Below are 21,185 nucleotides of genomic sequence, written 5' to 3'. Positions count from 1 at the left end.
TCTGTAATCTCATTTATTTTTCTATTCCATTTATCTGTTACAGAAAGATTGCATACCTTACTGCGTCTCCATTTTTTTTTTTTTTTTTTTTTTTTTGGCTGATTTCAGGACTTTGCAAGTTACATCTCTGTGGTATCACTTAGTATGCTCCTCTGCACTTCCTGTAATTTAGGTGAATCTAATGCCTTTGTCAGATGCGGGTTTTTTGTCTGTTTGTTTGTTTTGTGTGATTACTTTAAAAGTGATGACTTCCAGCAGGAGACCTATAATGTCTGCTCGTCTTTCTTTCAATTTGTTAGCAGCTGCTGATGCTCGAGGATGTTTCTCGAAGCAGCCCTGTTTCTCTCTCTTCTGACTGTAAAAGCATTCTTTGTCGATAGGCATGTTGGCAGATGATGGAGGTGGGGAGGTTGGGTCCAGCTCAGCCCCGTGGCATCACCATTTGCTCTCAGATAAGCCTGCATGTGTCCCCAAAGCTTTGCACAAGTCCACCCGCAGGAGGGCTGAGGGCACAGCCAGGGTGGGGCCCGTCTGGGGCGGGAGAGCCGGGAGGTGAGATGCGGTCCAGTAAGGAGTACCCATTTGGACGGACGTCCTTGGGTCCCGGGGAGACAGCCATTTGCCATTTGGACTCTAAGAGGACTTGATTTCCACTCATATTTGTCTCCTTGTTCAGGGCGTGTAAGCAACATTTGAAAATTCTACAGAAAACTCAGGGCCCATGGGGCTCCGTGTCGGTGGTGGTCAAAAATCATCCCCAAGGAGAAAGGAAAAGCCGTGATCTCCTTCCCTCAGACAGAGAAGCGTGACCCCTGCAGGTGGAGCAGGGTCCGGCGATGTGTCCAGCTGTCAGCGTGATGGGACATCGAAGGACAGCAGGGCCCAGGAAGCTGTCGTGAGGCTCTGCCTCGGCCAAGTCTAGGAGGAGGGCTCAAGGGCCCCGAGCAGAAAACTTGTGTCCTGTTCCACAGCATTTCTGAGTGTGAACTGATAGAACAAGATTTCCTCTTGAATCTGGAGGGAAGACAGGATTTGTGAAGATGCCTGGTTCTCCTTTGTCTTGGTGGCCTCCATCCTCTCCCCACACAGGGTGCCTGGACAGTCACACTTGGGTTGAGGATGCAAAGCAGTGTCCAGAAAGCCTGGCCGAGAGCTCACTAGGGGCCTCTCAGAGATGCTGTACCAACAGAAGAGATTCTGTGAGGACAGAGTGTGTGCACCGGGTTACGTGGGGAGAAACACAACAAGGGAGGAGGAAAGTACTCACCATCCCTCCTCCCGGGGACAATGATTCCTCATTAGCTCCTCACCTTTGATTCAGGTGCTTTGTGTGTGTGTGTGTGTGTGTGTGTGTGTGTGTGTGTGTGTGTGTGTGTGTGTGTAAATATATGTTATTCTTTTAACATGATTGAGGGAAGTATGAGCAACTTTTAAATTCAGCATTTTTATAACTCAATGTCTAAAACAAACATTTTTCTTACCCTGAAAAGCTTCCATGAACATATTTTCAGAGTCTGTAATATTTTGCAGTACCAGACTGAGTAGATGAATATCTAAATAAGGAAATAAAGGCATAAAGGACCAGGAGATCCACAGACACCTGAAATCCTACAAGTTCTAGGTGGACCATGCCTCCAAGATTGCTGAGCAAACCACCAGCATGTTTCCTCAAGTTCTCAAAGGGGTCTGTGACCCAAATCATTTTAGAGCCAGATTTTGGACTCCTGTGAAAGTTCGCCTGGATGGGAAGTGGAAATGATCCGCCCCCCGCCATGCCTGGGCTCTCAGCAGCCCTGCAGTATCACCTGGTGCCTTTAGCCTGAGGTGTACCATGATATTTTTATCTATTTTTGTTTGTAGAAGCCTTGAACTATTTTATACCAAGTGTTTCTCATGAACAGACTCTATTATATTTCTAAGAAAATTATTGAAAAAGAATGCAAAGTTTTACTCATATAATAATAAACTATGTCAGGTTTGTAGGAACTGTTCTCTATCAACCGTGGAAATGCTTCCATTTTTCAATGTCAACAAGATTAGCGTTCTTTAATATCATGTTAAACCACGGAAATTATGCCTAACCCTTATGAAACATGGGCTTTGGCCTCCTGGCTGTGATGAGTCTGCATTTGGATCTTCTCCATTGCTTTTCTGTTGTTTTTATGTTTCCTCCCACTTCTTAAGTTTGCTCTCTCAACCCCGCAGCCTCATAAACTGTAATTGGTGTGCAAAGGCGTCTTGGCTCCTCCAAGGCTTTTCACACCCCTGAATTAAGTCCTCTATCTCCACCATCTTAAGCTGTTCCAACTGGGTTGGTCCACTCTCTGCCCTTCTCTTCTGCACATCATTAAGAAGTGGTCCTGAACAAAGATCGTTCACACAGCATCTGGAAATGCCAAGTGTCTGCTTTGTTTCACAGGCAGAGCTCTGGGGAAATGTCTTGATTTCAGCTTATGAAAGAATCGAAATCCATGCAAGCTTCTGTGCTGACGTCTGAGGGTTCCATGAGCAGAACAAGGTGTGTTGGGTAGCTACCAGTGGCCATACCTGTCCTGCTTTGTTCTGGTTTTTCAAGTTTGCCATCTGGAACAAAGCAGGTGGATGGTATAACCCCAATCAGTCAGGTTTCCCCGGCAGGATCTGGAGGACTCAGCTACGCGGCCACCACAGTACTTGCCCTGGCTGAGGGCTCCCCTGGGGCTCACCCTTACAGCCCTCAGTGCTGCCAGGAGAGGTGGTGGAATTTATGGTTGTCACTCAACAGTTTGGGCAGAATTTCCTGGCACCATCTGTTCCATATTCAACATCCCTAATTGTCAACAGTAATTATTTGTTTATCAGAAAATGACTTTCACCTCCTCATAAAAAAAATAATAACGTTTTGGTTTTGGTTATTTAATGTTTCCTTTGAAAATGCAAATTCCCAACAAGGGTATTTGGTTTAGTGAAATACGTTGTCATGAAGCACCCCCCCCCCCCGCCCCCCCCGCCAGGCAGGCACGGTGCTGTAACTGGCACTCAGGCTCAGAGGCCACCCTCGGTGGGGACCAGAGCCTGAGGCTCACAGCGGAGCATCACCCACGGCCAGCCCAGGGCTGTCACGGATTCAGCATTAGGAGCTGTTCCCTTCAGTTTGGAATTCGGTTTCAGTTTCTTCTTCTGTTCTCTTCAAAGTTTCAAGCTGAAGCACTAAGCCAATTCCATTTTCAGGAATAACTTCTGATCTTCTGCGGAGTGGTCTTTCATTAACTCAATAAACACAAGGAGTCATGACGGGGCAGAACCCGGGTCACAGCCTGAACCTAGAGAAGGCCACGTTCACAGCTGGATTTAGTTCCAGGGAGGTGCGAGCTGGACAGGGTGAAGGACAACATTCAGACACAGCTCCGATTACAAGGTGTCTCCCACATCGGTCAGTCACGACCTTCACGTGCTAGTGTATCCGGTACAACCTTCAGGTAGGCTGTACTTAGTCAAATCGCCCACTTTTACTTTCCGACATCATCTTTAAAATCCTCTGTGACTATAAACACAGACATTCACAGGCTCCACACTCAGTGGCCCAGGGCCTATGACTGACGCCACTGCGGCCCTACGGGCAGGGCAGCGTGTGGGATTTGAAGACAGAAGGACCTTGTCTTTGTATGAAACTACAGCCCCGTCACATGTATAGGTGATCTGAGATTTACCACGCTTTTCATCTAAATGAACTGTTTCCAAGGTAACAGTGCACATCCAACAATAAACAGATGACAGTTTGAAAAATCTGCCTTAGCCACAGGGGAAAAAAAAAAAAAAAGCCAGCTAAGAAGTTAACTTAAAGAGGACAGGCAGGCTGTGAGCGGAAAGCACAGCAGCCGGGATCAGAGGTCTTGGGAGGACGAGGAGGGAGGGAAGCTGATTCCTGAGCCCATCTGGCAGCGGGCCACGCACAGGCCATTAGCTGGCCTGGTCCATCTGCTGACTGGGGAATTATTGGTCTATGTCTAAGGATGTTTCATCAGCATCGTAGGATGCCAGCTGCACTCCAGGCAAGTTCCAGGGCAGAAATCCAGCTCTGAGAGGGCCAACAATCTTGGTAACCAAATGTGTAAGTGAACGGTGTCGGTGGGGCAGAGTTCCTGGACAAACAGCTTGCGCTCTGTGCTTACACTCTAACGTCTGGAGCAAATCCTCCCGGGGTCCAGTAGTAAGTGCATTAGAAGTGACAGCAACACGCCGGACACACATGCATCCCCCTCCACCACAGCCTGTTTGCAGGGATGTTCTGAACCCTCCGACTGTCTGCTGGACGCATTCTTCTAGAAGCAATGCTGGGGACTGGCCTCCACCATCACCTCAGAAGGGAAAGTCCATGGCTGACCACTGGTTGGCAAGGACGGGGCCAGACTTCAGGAAACAGGGGACCTGGATCGGGAAGCCAAGCTCTTGCCATCAGCACTTGGAAGCCTGCAGCTTGACAGTGACTTCATTTTGTTCAGCCTCGAAAGTTAAACTACTTTGTTTGATGTGAAACTGAAGGAGAGATTTATAACGAGCCAGACACAGGACTGTAAATTTTCGGCTTTAAATGCGGCATTTCTTTGCTGACTCACATCGAGCCAAACTGCAGGACATCAAAAGCTCCCCATAAAGGAGGTGTGGTGGGTGTTAATTTTATGGACTGTGAGAAGCCAAAGACATGGAGATTTTTATTATTTTTTTACCAGATTTTCCTGTCTCATTGTCCTGTCATCGGATGTTATCTTGAGAAGAATCAGTAGGATTCATTTACACATGGGAGGCAGGGAAATGGAATTATGAGGGACACACAGGTGAAAGAAACCTACCTCGCTGTTGCAGACAGCCCCAATAATTCCCTGTTTCAGCAAAAATCCTTCATCTGAAGGTTCTTCTCTGCAGACCACGGAGGGTGTGTGCATCCCATTAGCTCAAATGAAAACCCTCAGCTCATAGAAGGTGAAAGGGAAGTCCTTAGATTCTGAGGGACAATGAAGGGCTGGTTCTTTGTGGGGCTGCTCCTCCATCTGGTTTCCATGGAAAATTGGAAAAAAAGAGGCTGACCAGTAGAGCTGGGAAGGACTGCAGAAATGGTCTGCTTTTCTGGTTGTGTTTTACGGATGGGGAAATGGCAGCCCAAGAAGCAAAGACAGTCACAGAGGGAGTGGAAGATGCAAAGAGGATGCAGGGAACCCCCACAGCACTGTCCTCAGGACTCATCCCCGCTCTGGAAAGAATAAACATCTTTCCCATCATCAGAGTTCAACGTGGGGAAGGCAACCCCCTCTCACTCCTCTTTTACATCCACTCAGTACCCAACTCTTTGTATCACAAACCCCTCTGCTATGGGATAAAAAAAAAAAAAACTCAGGTGGTAACTGCACACAGGTAGGCGAGTTAGCAATCTACGCCAAGTTGCAACTGAAATTGAGTAATGACTGGGTAGGCGGTACCTCCCTCCACTTTAACAAGTTTAACATCTCCAATTCTCGTGCCCAAGGATGGCACCAAGGGGCTGAGAGGACCCTGTGACCTAGCCTGGGGCTGAGACCATGTTTCCCCAACCACAGCTGCATGGCGGGCCCCTCAAGCATCTGCACATCCCTGGCCTCTCCTCCATTCTGCAGGAATCACAAATCTGGGGTTGAGGGTCAAAAACCTGAATTTTTACAAAGCCCTCTTTCCCCAGCCTGGTGGCCGAGATGACCATCAGGGTTGGGAACACACTCTGAGAAATGGGACACCTGCTCCTCAGGAGAGTCCAGCGCTCTGGCTCTTGAAGGTGGTAAGTGCCTTTGCTCCCTCCTTTGTATTAAAGTTGTACTGATGTTATTTTTAACGATTATAAGAACTGAGATGTGCCATTAAAACATCAGGGGAAAAGCCTGGTGAGTGGGTTCTTCTGCAGGAGGCATCATCCTTCACTCCCTGTCATAGGCAAATGTGAAAAGCCCACCCAGGCAACCGCATCGCCCAGCAGCCCCATGGTCCAGCTGCCCCTGCTCTGCACAGCCCTCCTGGCTTTAAAGACTGATCTGGAGCAGGTGCCTGGCCCCAGACCCAGCACCCGAGCTTCCGGGAGTGCAATTCATGCAGGCTTAGGCTCCTTCAGGAAGAAAGACCCCCCAACACCAAAGTGGCTGAGGAGCTGGGATGGACCAGAGCTGCTTCCTCCTGCGCTGGCCCTTCCCGCCTCAAAATGATGAGCTCTGAGAAGTAAAGGTAAACAGGTCCAGTGCTGACACTCTTCCAATCCTCCCAAACAACACAGCTTGACAGCTGGGGAGATGCAGTTCCTACCCAAGGATGGCTTCATGGGGTGCAAGGTCTTCGGTAATGTACATTTCGCTTGGGCATGGCAGGTTGTGACAATGATTGCATTCATAGCTGAGGACACCATTTAGGTTATAAAGACCCCTCTTCTACCACCCTGCCCTCTAGGGAGTCAACTGGTTTTCCACTGGGAAGGACCAATATAACTTCCTATGTGAGACTCCTCCAATGTCTGCCCCCAGGAGAACAGAGCAGGGGGATCCTCCCCCATTAGTGCCTGTCCTAGGGATTCTCTACATCTGTTCTTCTCTGAACCACCACCTGGATGAATGCCTTCCTGCCATGGGTTCATTTCTAGCCTCAGGAGCAGCTCTCTACTCTGAACTGACCTGTCAGACAGTTGGGCCTCTCCATTGGCAAAACCCCCAGGCCACTGCCCACACCATGCTGAGTGCCAGGTGGGGTGAAGAGCCAGCCTTGTCCACATTGTCAACATCCTTCTGCTACCACCTGGTGACAGTGGGCACACGGGGAAGCAGCTGAGCCTGCCCTCAAATCTGCCTCTGCCAGCTGAACTTGTTATAGGAATTGTGTAATATAATTAGTTTGGTGTAGCTCAATGGAACATGAGCATGGAAAACGAGACACTTGCTTCTATGAAAACTAAGTTGAATCTTTGGAATGACTCAGTAGAGATCAGTCATTAAATGGAATTGCTCTCAGCTTAGGTGTGGCTGAGAGAAAAGTAAACTATGAAGAAAAAATGAAAGATTTAAGATGATTTTGCACCTGGATGAATAGGACGAGTTTCAGCCTTCTGTCAAGAAACTCATACTGAACATCATGGGTATTGGGCATATTTTATGCAAGTAATCAACTTAGATCTTTAATAGGCATCTTCCTACTCAAAATAAGCTTTGGCTATAACTAAAAGAATTAGCAGGGGGCTTCCCTGGTGGTACAGTGGTTAAGAAATCCGCCTGCCAATGCAGGGGACATGGGTTCGAGCCCTGGTTCAGGAAGATCCCACATGCTGTGGAGCAACTAAGCCCATGCGCCACAACTACTGAACCTGTGCTCTAGAGCCCATGAGTCACAACTATTGAGCCGGTAAGCCTAGAGCCCGTGCTCCACAACAAGAGAAGCCACTGCAATGAGAAGCCCGCGCACCGCAACGAAAAGTAACCCCTGCTCACCGCAACTAGAGAAAGCCCGCATGCAGCAACGAAGACCCAATGCAGCCAAAAAAAAAAAAAAAAAAAAAAAAATTAGCAAATGGGCGCATGTATGTATTTTAAGTGAAAATAAAGGTTCAAGGTGTAGGTGTATGTATGTTATTTTTAAATGAGTTTCCTTTAATTTACTGTTTTTTTCAGAGGGCTGAAGGAGAGCATCTCTTCCTTCTGGTGAGAGCCCCCAAATCCCCCATAAGCGCCTCACCTATATAAAGCCCTGCATCTCCACCACAGAGCATCTCCACCTGAGGTGCAATGGCCACCCGGAGACGACAGTCCCCACCTTCACTCCTCTGCCCTGCATGCCCTTTCAGGGGGTGGAACCCCTCCTGGCTTCCATCCTCCACCCTTCCTGCATCTCCCCAAATCATAGATTCTACTTCCCTCTTCTCCAGCAAAACTGCTCCCTCCTGCACATCTGACAAAATCCAGGTCTATGATGGCTCATTTTATGTGTCAACTGGACCGGGTAATGGAACCCAGATATCTGCTCAAACATTATTCTAGATGTTTCTGGGGAGGTGTTTTTTAGATGAAGTAAGCATTTAACTCTGTAGGCTTTGAGTGAAGCAGATCGCTCTCCATAATGTGGGTGGGTCTCACCCAATCAGTTGAAGTCCTTAATAGCAAAAGACTGAGCTTCCCCAGAAGAAGAGAACATTCTGCCAGCAGACGACCTTTGGACTTGAACCATGGCACTGACCCTTTGCTGGTTCTCCAGATTTGGGACATGCCAGCCTTCACAACTACATCAGTTGATTTCTTAAAATTTCTCTCTCCACACACATACACACACACACACACACACACAGACACACACACAGGCACACATACCTACTGGTTCTGTTTTTCTGAGGACCCAGACTAGTACAAGATTTTTGTCATTTCTCATCTGAATGGGCTCTACATTGGCCCCTTGCTCCTGGGTTTGGTCTGATAAAAGCCAATCTCCATTCTGACACTAGGAAAAATTAGTTTCATTGCTAACATGAATGTGCTTCCTTCACTATCTGAAGTCCTTGTCAGCTCCATTTCCTAGAATACACAGTTCACCACCCAGGTGAACCTGCTGCATTGCTGTGCTCCTTCTCTTCCTCCCCAGATACTGATTGTTCAGAATACTAGGTGTAGAGTACCAAGTATAGAGTTCTAGGTGCAGAGTACTAGGTATAGAGTACCAGGCGCAGAGTACTAAGTATAGAGTACTAGGTGCAGGGTACTAGGTATAGAGTACTAGGCACAGAGTAATAGGTATAGAGTACTAGGTGCAGGGTACTAGGTATAGAGTACTAAGCACATAGTACTAGGCACAGAGTACTAGGTATAGAGTACTAGGCACAGAGTACTAGGCACGGACTACTAGGTGCAGGGTACTAGGTATAGAGTACTAAGCACATAGTACTAGGCACAGAGTACTAGGTATAGAGTACTAGGCACAGAGTACTAGGCACAGACTACTAGATGCAGGGTACTAGGTATAGAGTACTAAGCACAGAGTACTAGGCACAGAGTTCTAGGTATAGAGTATTAGGTGCAGAGTGCTAAGTATAGAGTACTAGGTGCAGGGTACTAGGTATAGAGCACTAGGCACAGAGTACTAATTAAGCCTGCACAATGAGGCTCACTCACTCCTTCTCCCAGCCTGGTGTTTCTCTTCAGTTAGCTCCTTTCTGACAGGGCTCAACAGGAGAAATCACAATGCAAGGAGGGCAAGAATCAAATCTCGATGAGAATCCCACATTTTAAAGGAATGAGAGAGATTCTTTTGTGATAAAGAGGAAGTAGCAAGAAGGAAAGGTCTGTAGGCTTCATTCTGATAGGAGTGTTCCCCCTGAACCTCTGCTCCTCATACAAAGGACAAGAGTGAAGAAAAGGAGAGAGGAAATTGGGACCAAACAGCCATAAGAAGCAATAATTCCTACACATCTGTAGGTTACGTCTCACCCTCACTGAGCGAGGACTGTGTCCACTGACATCATCAAGCAAACAACATCAGGAAATACTCCTCACCCATGAAACATGAGTAGGACATTGTGACCCCTCAGAGGCATCTTTTGGCAACTTTCTCACATCCCAGGAAAATTGACCTCAGGTCCTGCTTCTTCTCCAGAGCCTGACTGCAGACTCACAAGGTCACTTGTGGTTTCCCAGCTTCACATTCCCCTGACACATGTTGCGTGGAACACTTTCACACTACTCCATGCATTCCCTTTGCCAAAGTGACACAGTGAATGCAGGTCACCTTTTAACAAACACGGACATGCAGCCCACGGGCCATGCACATGGGCATGTGGTTCAGACAGACCCGATCCTGGATCTGGTGGGTCTTCAAGAATAACTGTGAAAAGAGATGGACACACACACCCTAAGAGGGGTGAGCATGAAGATAGATGCTGCAGAAAGCCAAGGTGGGAGGGCCGGTGGAGGCGAGGCAAGAAGCCCTAGTAACCAAGGATCGGGGATCAAGAGGACGGAGCACTTGATGGGACTGGCCCTGAGGATCCTGGGGCCACACAATGGGATCTGGGTTCCAGGCGCACAGCAATGGAGGGGCATGGCAGGCTTGACGGAGCAGAGTGTCTATGTCGGGTTTGTATTTGACAAAGACCCTGGCCCTTGCAGAATGGACAAAAGACGGGGAGCTAGATGGGTGGTGGAAACCCATCCGGAAGCTTCTGAGGTTGCAGGGTGAGATGCTGGTGTCGGACTATGTCGCTGTGATAACATTAACACTAATTTTGCCCTGAAAATGGGTGACAGATAATAGAGTCATCATTTTCTATTAAGACACTTGTTTTGCTGAAAAAATGCTTTCATCTAGCCCAGGAGTTGGCAAACGTTTTACTAAAGAGCCAGATATGTATGTTAGGCTGGTGGCCACACAATTTTAAATTCTCAACCTCGCCCTGGCAGGGAGAAGGCAGACAGAGGCAGCATGTAAATGAATGGGCAAGAAGTGTTCCAATAAAACCTTATTTACAGAATCGGGTGGTGGGCTCCACGTGGCCCCGGGACCATAGTTTGCCAACCCCAAACTTAACCAGCTCCACTTAGGAGGAATAGGATTGCACACATCTGCAGAAACCAGGAAGAGGTGGGTATTTTTACAATGGCCAGAATGACTTTATAAAGTCAGTGTGTCAGAGGTTTAGACCTAGCTTGAGTGCAGCCAAAGCAGATTACTGGGAGGAGTGGGATATTGTGGGAGACAGAAGTTACCAATAAAAACACCCAGTCCCACACGCTAAATCTTGAAGTTCTAACAAAAGAGTTGTAAATCTTAAAGAGAGAATAAGGCCGAAAGCAGATGGCTTCATATGTGGCAAGAAGGGGCAAGTGGACGGCCAGTGCTTCAGCGAAGGTACAGCCAAGCCAGGCTCTGGAAAGCTGTGAACTCCTAGCTGTTCTGAGCTCCAGTGAGGTGGGTGCTATTCTTTATTCCATTTCCAAGAGGATGGAGGTGAAGCTCAGGAAGGTCTTACAAGCGGTGTGGACCATGGTTCGAGCCCAGAGTCCAGCTTCAGGACCTAGACACACTCTGGGTCCCTTTCTACGCAAACATGACGCCTGCTTTGTGCCCCAAGCTCTTCCAAATGTTTATGCAGATTAACACACTCACACACCCACACATTTAACAATGCCAGGGAGGCGTCATCAGAATTCTCATTTTACAGATGAGGAAACCGAGGCCCAGAGATGGTGAGAGCCTTTGATGCAGCCACTCAGGTCCTAGATGGTCACGGTCACACAGCTGGTAAGCCGCAAGGCCGGGGGGACATGCAGAGAGCCGTGTTCCCACCCGTCCTTCTGTACTGCTACTGCTCAGTGAGTCAAGGCTTCAGCAAGGTGGGCTTTTCAGCTGAGGAAGTCGAATGAGACAGTTATCCAGTGTGGCTTAGCAATAAACCATCCTAGGATAAATGCATATATTCAGGCATTTGGGGGGCATTATATATCTTAATCGGATGGCTGCACATTTTCTGTGTATTTCTTTCACACACATGTAAGTGTGGAATTCACTACTCTGGTAAAATTGTGTATTTCTACTTTATGACTAATTACCGTACAGAACAGTTTTTTGAGACATCTGTAATGATTCACTATTGAATCAGTGTCAAAATATTCAGTTAGGTCCATGGTCTTCCCTTAGTCACCACGACATCCAGATTTTCTGTAACAACTGTAATATCTTTTCCTGCTTCTCAAGAAAACCTATTAGTGATGCTCTAGGGAAAGCCTGTGTCTAACACGGGTTTAAACATTTCACAACTGGCTTAGGTTCATTTTTCTTTCTTTTAGAATGGATGACCTTCCCATAGGAGATGGTTAAATTCACCTTTCAAGGTGTAAAATGTAATTTAAGTCATGGAAGAGTCACTAAGAACTCTGTGCCGACTCACTTTCCTTGGATCCTTGTTCTCCTCGGAAGGAATGTCAGTTTCTTGTTCTAATACAGAAGTTGAACTCTCCCCACTGTGGCTTCTTCCTTTTATGGAAGGATTTTAAAATGATGGCATCACTCCTACAGTTTCAGGCTTTTCTGGTGTTTTTGCTGTAGGGTTTCTTGGATCTTCACTCCTAGATAAATACTTTGCAATCATCTTCTCCAAACACAGGAGTCAATTTTCTAAGAAAGCTTTCCAGGTGGCCTTGTCCAGCACATCTGGACAGTTTGAGCCAGACCACAGCCACTCAGTTCCCGAGGATTCTTCCCTTGACCAGGGCGGGGTGCTGCAGGGGTCTGGGCCATGTGGGATTGGTCACTTACCATCAACAGAGGGTTTATGTACCAGGGTTGCCAGGAATGGCCATAAATCCACTGGGTTTTAAGAGAGAAACCAAAGAAGCAGATCAAATCCATATTTTACACAGAGCAAATCCGCAAGCACACTGACACCATGGATGAAATCAACGTCAATATCCTGTCCAGAGTCTTGATCACATTCTTTGCTGGAAGGTAATAAGAGACACTAAGAAGGTCATGGTCATAGGGTCACACAACCCAAGTCCACGAAGTAGCCACAGAGCTTTCTGAGTGAGTGGTTAGTGTGCTAAAACTAAACGAAACTGGTAAACTCAGTTCCTTCCTTGTTTTTTTTTTTTTTTTAATTTATGAAAGCAGTAATGACAACTGAATGATGGGGGAATATGAGGCATAAACCTACATAGAGAGTTTTCTCGGTAAATAATTTAAAAGTAAAGGACAGAAATGACAGCAGACGTACGAATATTTACTGTAGTTTCCACAAGATGACGGCAGGATCTGACTTGACAATGATTTCAAAGAATCTCTAAGTTTTATCTGTTAAGCTGTCAAACAGCTTCTAAACTGAGGTCCAGGTATGAAGGCACCCACGCTGTGATGATGTTTCTGACCATGGGGTGCCATTAGGCCGGGCGTCTGCCAAGAATGTGTGGGTAATATTTGATGTTGGGGTCCTCTTTCTCCATAAGGCGGGAACCATTCCATCCTCTGCAGGAACGGACTTCTCACCGTAGCACTTTGAGGAGATTAATCAGATCCAGGAAATGAACACACAGAGTATGTAGAACAATATTTATGTAACCTTCTGGCTCTCATCCCCGGGAAACTACCTTCTTGAGTCGTGTTCATTCTTCTTCAAGACACTGCAGATCAGTTCTTTCTTATTTTCTTACTAAGTCCTAGGTACTCATTGGTTGAATTGCTTCCCATCAGGTGGGTCTTACGTATTTGTAAATACTGAAAGGTTATAACACTTTAAAGAATAGTTAGTTAAATAATATTGCTATTTAGATACTAAATAATTATTTAGTTAAATACTGATTTATCCTCTGGAATAAGCTTCCTAATCTAAAGCTTCAGCTGTAACATCACAAAACTTATCAGATGAATTGTGTTGTAAATATTATGTGATCCACTGCTCTTTTCTCTTTTTTGGAGTATAGTTGCTTTACAATGTTGTTAGTTTCTGCTGTACAGTGAGGTGAGTCAGCTTTATGTATACACGTATCCCCTCCCTGTTGGACCTCCTTCCCCTCCCCCATCCCACCCACCTAGGTCGTCACAGAGCACGGAGCTGAGATCCCTGTGCTATACAGCAGGTTCCCACTAGCTATCTGTTTTACACATCATAGTATATATACGTCAATCCCAACCTCCCAATTAATCCCTCGACCCCGTTAAACACGCTGATGCACAAAGACTAAGGGAATATGAAAAGGCAGGTACTATCCCAGTGTCTCATTAATGATACTTGCTGTATTACAATCAGCATGCTTGATTAGCCTACGCTGAAAAAGAGCCTAATAACTCAATGGTATTTACATTATCTATATAGACATAAGAAAACACTCTTTTATATTTAAAAGGTTTCACATATGCTTAATAGTCTTACAATGAGTTGATGCAGAGAGAAACCCCACATGTAAAGACTTCATTCTCTAACTCAGCTAGTTTAAACGACTCAAATTGGGACAACGGCCAACCAGTGTAGCATTTATGATAATTTATTCCAAAATATAATATGCAGAACATGGAAAGGATGTCTGGGCAGTTTAGACAGTACAGTGATGTCTTTCTCTAACTGCCTGTATGATGTAAGGTCTACATATGCACAAGTAGCCATGAGAGAATTGCATTAGTGTCCACAGACACGGGATAGAAATCGGTGGAAAATTCACTTCTTTGAACTAAAGAAAAGGGTCTCCTGAGGAAGAACAAGTAAAGGCATCAGAAAATGCTGAGGCCAGTGGACAGCTGCATGCAGAGTCCCGTGTACAGCTCATCGTGTACCCCAGTCTAACAGGTGTGCAATGACATCGGCCAGGCTGTGGAAGTTTTCATGGCCCTAAAGAAACCAATATATATTCCAAGTCCTGAGGTATCTATAGCCAGACAACCTGGACTGATGAATCCAATGCCAAGGTCCCTCTAGTCTACTGAGTTCCAATACTAGTTCCAAGTCTACTGAGTTCCAATACTAGTTCCAATACTAGTAATGGCAGCTAGTATTTAATGAGATGCTTTATCTATATTAACTCTTTAATTCTCACAACAAATTTATATGGCAGTTATGATTTTCATGCCCATTTCAGAAATGGGAAACTGAGGTGGAGAAATACTAACTCATGTGCTCAAGGATATGTGGGAGCAGGTGGTGGAACCAGGATCCTGGAGTTGTGAGTGAGACCGACCACTCAGAGGCCAACTGGAGGTATGTCACAAATATGGGTCACAGTGGCCTCTAGGGCAGTGTGGAAAACTGCCAATTCTGAAGAAATTTCACAAACATCCTTTGCTGCAGTCAGGATGGTAGCATTGTCTATAGAGGTAAAAAAAAAAAATGCTCTTGCTGATCAATAGACCAGATTCTGAGTTAGTGTCTCTAATAGCCACAGGTAGGCCACACAACCGTTTGGCGGGTGTGAAAACTCTTTGAAAGCTTTATTTTGAAAACAGCACATGTCTCTGAAACTCTTTTTTTTTTTTAATTAAAAAATCATGGTGGAGATTTTGGGAAAGATGGTGTGAGGCAAGAAAGAGATTCCTTTTCCCAGCCATTTATTTGTTTTCCTTTCCCAGAACAAATAAATGGCTGAGAAGCTGTGAACATATCAAAAGAATCAAAATAAAGGCATTACTCACATCACAAATCATTCAGATTTGCTCCATAAAGCACTTGGGAAAACTACACCACAGGAACAAGGCTGGGAGGAAGGAGATCAGCTCCATTTTTGGTGTATAAAAGACTTTTGTGCAAATGGCTTGATCAGAACTGAACTGAGAAAAAGGAACCTTACTTGGAACCTATGTGAAGACTGTAAAGCAACCCTCTGTCCACCAAAATACACATGCAGAAGAGATACACAGCACTCAAAAGAGAGACTAAGGAAATGAAATATTCTGAAAGAAAACTTACTCATCAAAACCAATTTTACAAAACAGATTACACTGTCAGGAAATTAGAAGTGAGTAAGAATTCTATGAAGCAAGACATCAAGGAAGAGATAAGATGACAGGATGACATGAAAGGCAGCTAGAAGAGAAGCAACAGAAGGACACTCCCAGATAAGCAAGGAGTGAGGAAATTCATGATTTAATTATTTGACTTGAAAACTCTCCTTGAGACACACTTCTGCTAACCAGGAAAAAAATTAAACTATTAAACTCAAGAATGAGAAGGTTATTGTATGGAAAGACAGGTGAGGCCACTGGATCCACTTAAACAGACAATTTAGCTTAACCAATAAGCTTGACCACAACTGTGGTCAAGATTGTAACACAGAATTAACATGCTATCACTATTGAAATGATAGAGATACATGATATAAAAAAAATATGAAAGCTAAATTGAAATGAGAAACATGCAAGCAATTAAAACAAAGATTAGAGCGTGAACTGAAGTGTGAAGAGCAGAGAATGAAAGAAGTAGAAATGTACTAATTATCTTATTTCACCCAGTAAGGTTTTTAATAGTTTTAATTTGTGAAGTTGATAAATCAGAAAAGAATGCTGAAGTATATGATTTTAAATAGTATAGGTAACTAAGGTAGATTAAGAAATATACTGTATGTTTCCTAAATAAACAGTGGGGTGAAAAAGAGAAGGCCATAAATCAAAAGCTAGAAAAGTAACAGTAGAGAAACATTAAATAACTAAAAATAGGAAGCAAACTTAGATGAAATAATGACTACAAGACTTTATCTATTCAAAAATAGCACACAAATAAAATCAGACTGATCTTACAAAATGTATTGAAATCACAAAGAAATACTATAAAATTAAAGCTGCCAATGCATTGAAGAATACACAGCGATTGCTGAGGTTCACGATAGGAATGCAAGGATGGTGCGATTAACCACACATCCCAGGCCTCATCCATCTCAGGCTGGAGAATGAGATGTGCTTTTCTTTTCTTTACAAATTTAATGTCACAAGTGCTCACTTGATTGAATGATGGAAATGTGTCCTAGTTCAAGTGTCCTCCGCAGACCTGTGTGTGAGAGGCCAATACTCTTGATCAAAGGAATATTCGCCCAGGTACTACAGCTCCAGATCCTGAGGTGACAGTGTCCTGGGGGCTTCCTTCGAGGTGTGGTGGGGGTAGGATCATGGCACTACCCTGTATATGTATAGGACCTCACAAACTTCATAGAACAGATTTGTCAACATCTTTTCTTAAAATCTCTCCATGTCTGCCACAAAACTGTTATGTCAGGAAGAAAAGGCATCAGCTAAAATTCAGTAAGTCCTGAGAAACAAGTGGCATTTCCATAAGGTAAACAAATAAAAACGCAATGGGTAGCTTCTATCACGTGAAAAGCCAGAGCTTACTTGTGAAAATGTAGACGTATTCCGATAGGGATCGTCAAAAAAGGAAGAACACATTTTAGTATTATTCTAGAAGCATATGTCATTGGGATTAAACTGGGGGTGGGGGTAAACAAGAGGTATAAACATTAGGAAAGGAAGCTAAAATTAACATTATTGGTTTATGATATAAAAAATATAAGATTATTACTGAAAATATTAGAAAGTATAAAATTTTTGTGTCAGGTTACAAAATTAATATTTTACTCTAGAAAATAATAACTCATTAAAATATAATGGCATAAAGATTTCATTCATAATATTAAAGTTATGAAATATTCAGGGAAAAATATAAACACATTCACTCACGGAAATAAATCTATGAACTGTTCTTGAAAATCCCAATGACCAAATAGAATAAGGAGGAAGAAAACATTGCTGTCTGATAGGTAGCTTCCATATTTTCAAGATTTCAATTGTCTAAATTAACCTGATAATGCAATGTAATACCAGTTAAAATGTCAACAGGGATCTTTTTCATTCTTCAACTTGACAACATGAATATAAAGGTCATCTGGAAAAAAGGATTCAAGAAGCGTCAGGAAAGTTCCAAGAAAGTAAGTCATTCGTCAAATGCTACAGTCATCAAACAGTAAGATTCTGGCACAGAAGGATGAACCAGTGAAACAGGGAAGGGCAGTAGTGCTGCCCAAGCAATTATATCCGTGAATACATATCCTATCCATGTCACTGGTATCCAAATTGATATCCTATCAATTATATACAGGGATATATCATATCTGAGACAAAAGCTGGCCTTCCAACTCAGTGGGCGGAAGATTAATTTTCAATAAATAGTGCTGGGACAGATTGCTGGGAATTGGAGAAAAATTGTAGTTCCCTTCAGTTCATTTTTTATATCAAAATAAATCTTATTTTGACCAAAGTCAAATATTTAAAGTAACCAAAATGTTTGAAGAGAGTATGAATGAATATTTCATAACATTAGAGTATAAAGAAACTTTCTAAGGATGTTATATAAACAAGATTTTACTAAAATAATATAAATTTCATTGCATACTAATTAAAAAATATTATGTAACAGTTATAAGAAATGCGTCTGACAAGGTCCTACAACGAATTTCCATGAATGATTATCTAGAGAGCAAGGGTTACGTGTTGAGCAACCAAGTAGTTTATCATCCAGACTAGACACTTTTGAGGGTAAAAGGAGCACTATACTTACAGTGGGACAGAAGGAATTGGATAACTGTGGATAAACTGGAACTGTTCTGGGAAAATTGGAATGTAGGGGACTTCTATTTTCTATGTTATACACACACACACAACCAATAAAGTAAAGATGAGTTGTGAATACAATTTCATACTGATTCACTTACATATAACAACTGTCTGGTTGGTTTAAGTATTTCCTTGATAATTTTCTTGCTATATAATCTCCAATGCCCATCTGCCTCAGTCTCCATGTCTATACCCTGGGGATAGAAATAGTATCCACTTACTGGGGTTATTCTGAGGATTGAATGACTTAATCCCTCATTTAAGCAAGCATTAGGTTCTTGCCAGGTACTATTATTTTATCATTATCATCATCACCATCAGTGGGAAGATCCAGGTTTTGTGAGACCTGAAGCTTATGTAATTTAGGACAACCCCTGTAAGAATAGTAAAATCAACACTGGGAAATTAGATGAGATTGACAGGAGCCTTAAAGCTCCAGCTTCATTGGCTCCACATAACTTCCTAATCACTAACATTCCTGTACTGACATTGTACCTGGATCCCCATTTCCACTCCTCTTTTGAAAGTGATCCAATGGTGAATATCACTGGTTATAAGAGAAGTAGATGAGCATCTTCTACCATAATTTAATTCTTCATGTCACACAGTGAGGGAGGGGTCAGGGTGACCAGCCCCTCTGGTTGACTTGGAACAGAGGCGGTTTCCCAGACATGGGACTTTTAGTTTTAAAACCAGGACAGTCCTGGACCATTTGGGATGAGTTGATCACTCTAGGGGTAACATATTCTTTTCTTCTCAATACAAACAGATGTAACCATAGACTTTGGTAAAAATTTCCAGTAATTTTCCTCCATATTTCAATTGCCTTGCTTCTATTTACCACTGCTAATAGTACAGCAATGTGTACAGTTGCAGTATCTTACGACTGTTTAGTTGTCAATCTAAGTAACAATGGTAGATGCCTTTAGTAAAATGGGGTAGACTGAGTACGCATGCTTATCTCTGTTGCCTCCCTTAATGCTAAAGGGGGCCAGAAAGGAGGTTTCCCACTGGAGAGGCCAACTTGGGAGAACCAGGGGAGCTGTTAAAATGGGAAGCTCTGAGACCCCCAGCCCCAGGCCCCTTATCTGCTGTGCTGGGCACACATACTGGCCCACCCCCAAACACACACAACTAATAACGGGACCCTTCTTTGGAGAAATAGATAATCCTGGGGGAAGTGACAGAGCAGTTGAAGGATCCTGTTTCAGCCCGGAGAATGTCTAATGAGCATCTTGATGCCTCAGTCTCAGTATGCCTAGACAGAGAAGGATTACTACGTATTGGAGGAAGACATCATCATGAAAGGCAAAGAGAAACATCCACCATCCAACTACTAGAGGAAAGGAATATAGAGGGAAAAGGATCTGTGGGCAAGAGGTGGGTGGGGGAAAAGAGAGAGAGAGAGAGAGAGAGGAAGGGAGAGAGAGAGAGAGAGGGAGGGAGGGAGGGAGAGAGAGAGGGAGAGAGAGAGAGAGAGAGAGAGAGAGAGAGAGAGAGAGGGAGGGAGAGAGAGGGAAACAGAGAAAAGAGATAGAAATAAAGGCAGAGCAACAATAGAATTTCAAAAAGGAAAGAGAGGCCAGGATGCCTTAAAAGAGAGGGAACAAAGTTAAAAGAAAAAAAAGGCATTTGTCAGATATTAAAAAATTTCAAAACAGAGGAAGTAGAAAACCTCAAAGATACAATTTTAAAAATCTCCTAGAACAAAAAGATAAAGAGACGGACATTTGAAAAGAAAACATAAGCACATTAAAACCTGAGTCTAATGTATTAAGAGTTCAGAAGGCAAGAATATGAAGAATGAAGGGGGAGGTTATTAAACTTTTCTTTTTCCCTAAACTGAAAGGGCCCATTATGGGCTCAGCAAACAAATGAACATTAGAAACCTGGGAATAAGTAAAAGACTCAAACGCTTTCACAAAGGGAGAGGTGATCATTAAAAACCCAAACAGTTCCCAAGTAAAGGATTGGGAATCTGAATAGTAGCAGACTTTGCAGCAGCTGCAGGAGAAGGAAGATGGTGATGTCATGGCCATAAAACTCCAAGGGAGAGTGAACTCCACCCCTGAATTCTTCTCTCAAACTCTCTGTCATCCCCAAAGGCTCAGAAAGTTCAACTCCCCTGACATGTTCTCAGAGAGCAGAACGAGGCTGTTTCCCAAATAGTGTCAACTGAGACAGACAATGTCCTGGCAACCAGGAAACAGCATTAGTCCACATCCTAGAGAAACAAGGGAAGCCCCAAGATTGACAGGCCCAGGTTGGAGCAGAGATGGTGGCACCAGGATGAGATGTCCAGGGGAGAGGGAACTGAGGTCTCTGGTGTGTTTGTGTGAGAAACACTGGGACAGGCATGGGACAACCTCACCTCCTCCAAATCCTGTCCACTCCACACTTGCTCAGTGAGGTCTGCCCAACACCCTGCACCTCCTGCCTCCACAGCTCCAGTCTCCTCTGCCTTGCTCTATTTTTTTTTTCTTTTTATCCATGGTTTGTATCACCTCCTAAATATGCCGTTGTTTAAAAAGTACTCTATGCTTATTGTTGACTGTGTCTGTCCCCCAGGAAGCTCTCCACAACACAGACTTTAATCTAGTTGCTCACTGATGTTGGCCAAGTGCCTGGCACAGAGCAGACTCTCAATGGCTATTGGTTAAATGAATCCGTGAACATGAATCTTTTGGGGGTTTATGTAAAAAAACAAACAAACAAAAAAAAACAAAAAAAAAACACCTAAGCAGGCAAAATTCAGGCAATTATTCACTTTTAGAAAAATACAATTTTATATACAAAAGGACACAGCATCAGTGTATTCTACCTAGACAGCAGAGAATAATAAATAATGATGTAAACACCGAATACTAATGGAATATACCCTTATTGAGAGGATGGAGGTAAAGGAAGTTGGTGTAAAGAGAGGGCTTGGTGATGTGAGAGTGATACAAAGTGATGCAGAAGAGCTACATCCTCTCCTGTGATGGGTAAAAGGGTAATCTCCAAAACCGACAAATAGGAAAATGGTAATTACACAGAGTCTTCAGAAATAATGGAATAGACCCCAAGGTAACTGAATTACTCCT

The 21,185-nt window shown here is 43.9% G+C and overlaps 1 protein-coding gene across 2 annotated transcripts in view; it reads right to left on the bottom strand.

The window, feature by feature from the left end:
* ADAMTS16 (ADAM metallopeptidase with thrombospondin type 1 motif 16) overlaps nt 1-21,185 on the bottom strand; it is a gene marked incomplete at both ends in the record, with an annotated part of 155,104 nt that overhangs the window by 14,050 nt on the left and 119,869 nt on the right. The window lies entirely within an intron of this gene.

The sequence above is a fragment of the Stenella coeruleoalba genome (genome assembly GCF_951394435.1).
Source record: "Stenella coeruleoalba genome assembly, chromosome: 3".
NCBI classification, from domain to species: Eukaryota; Metazoa; Chordata; class Mammalia; order Artiodactyla; family Delphinidae; genus Stenella; species Stenella coeruleoalba.
Note: the sequence above shows the minus strand (reverse complement) of the source record. Positions and strands in the feature narration are given on the sequence as shown.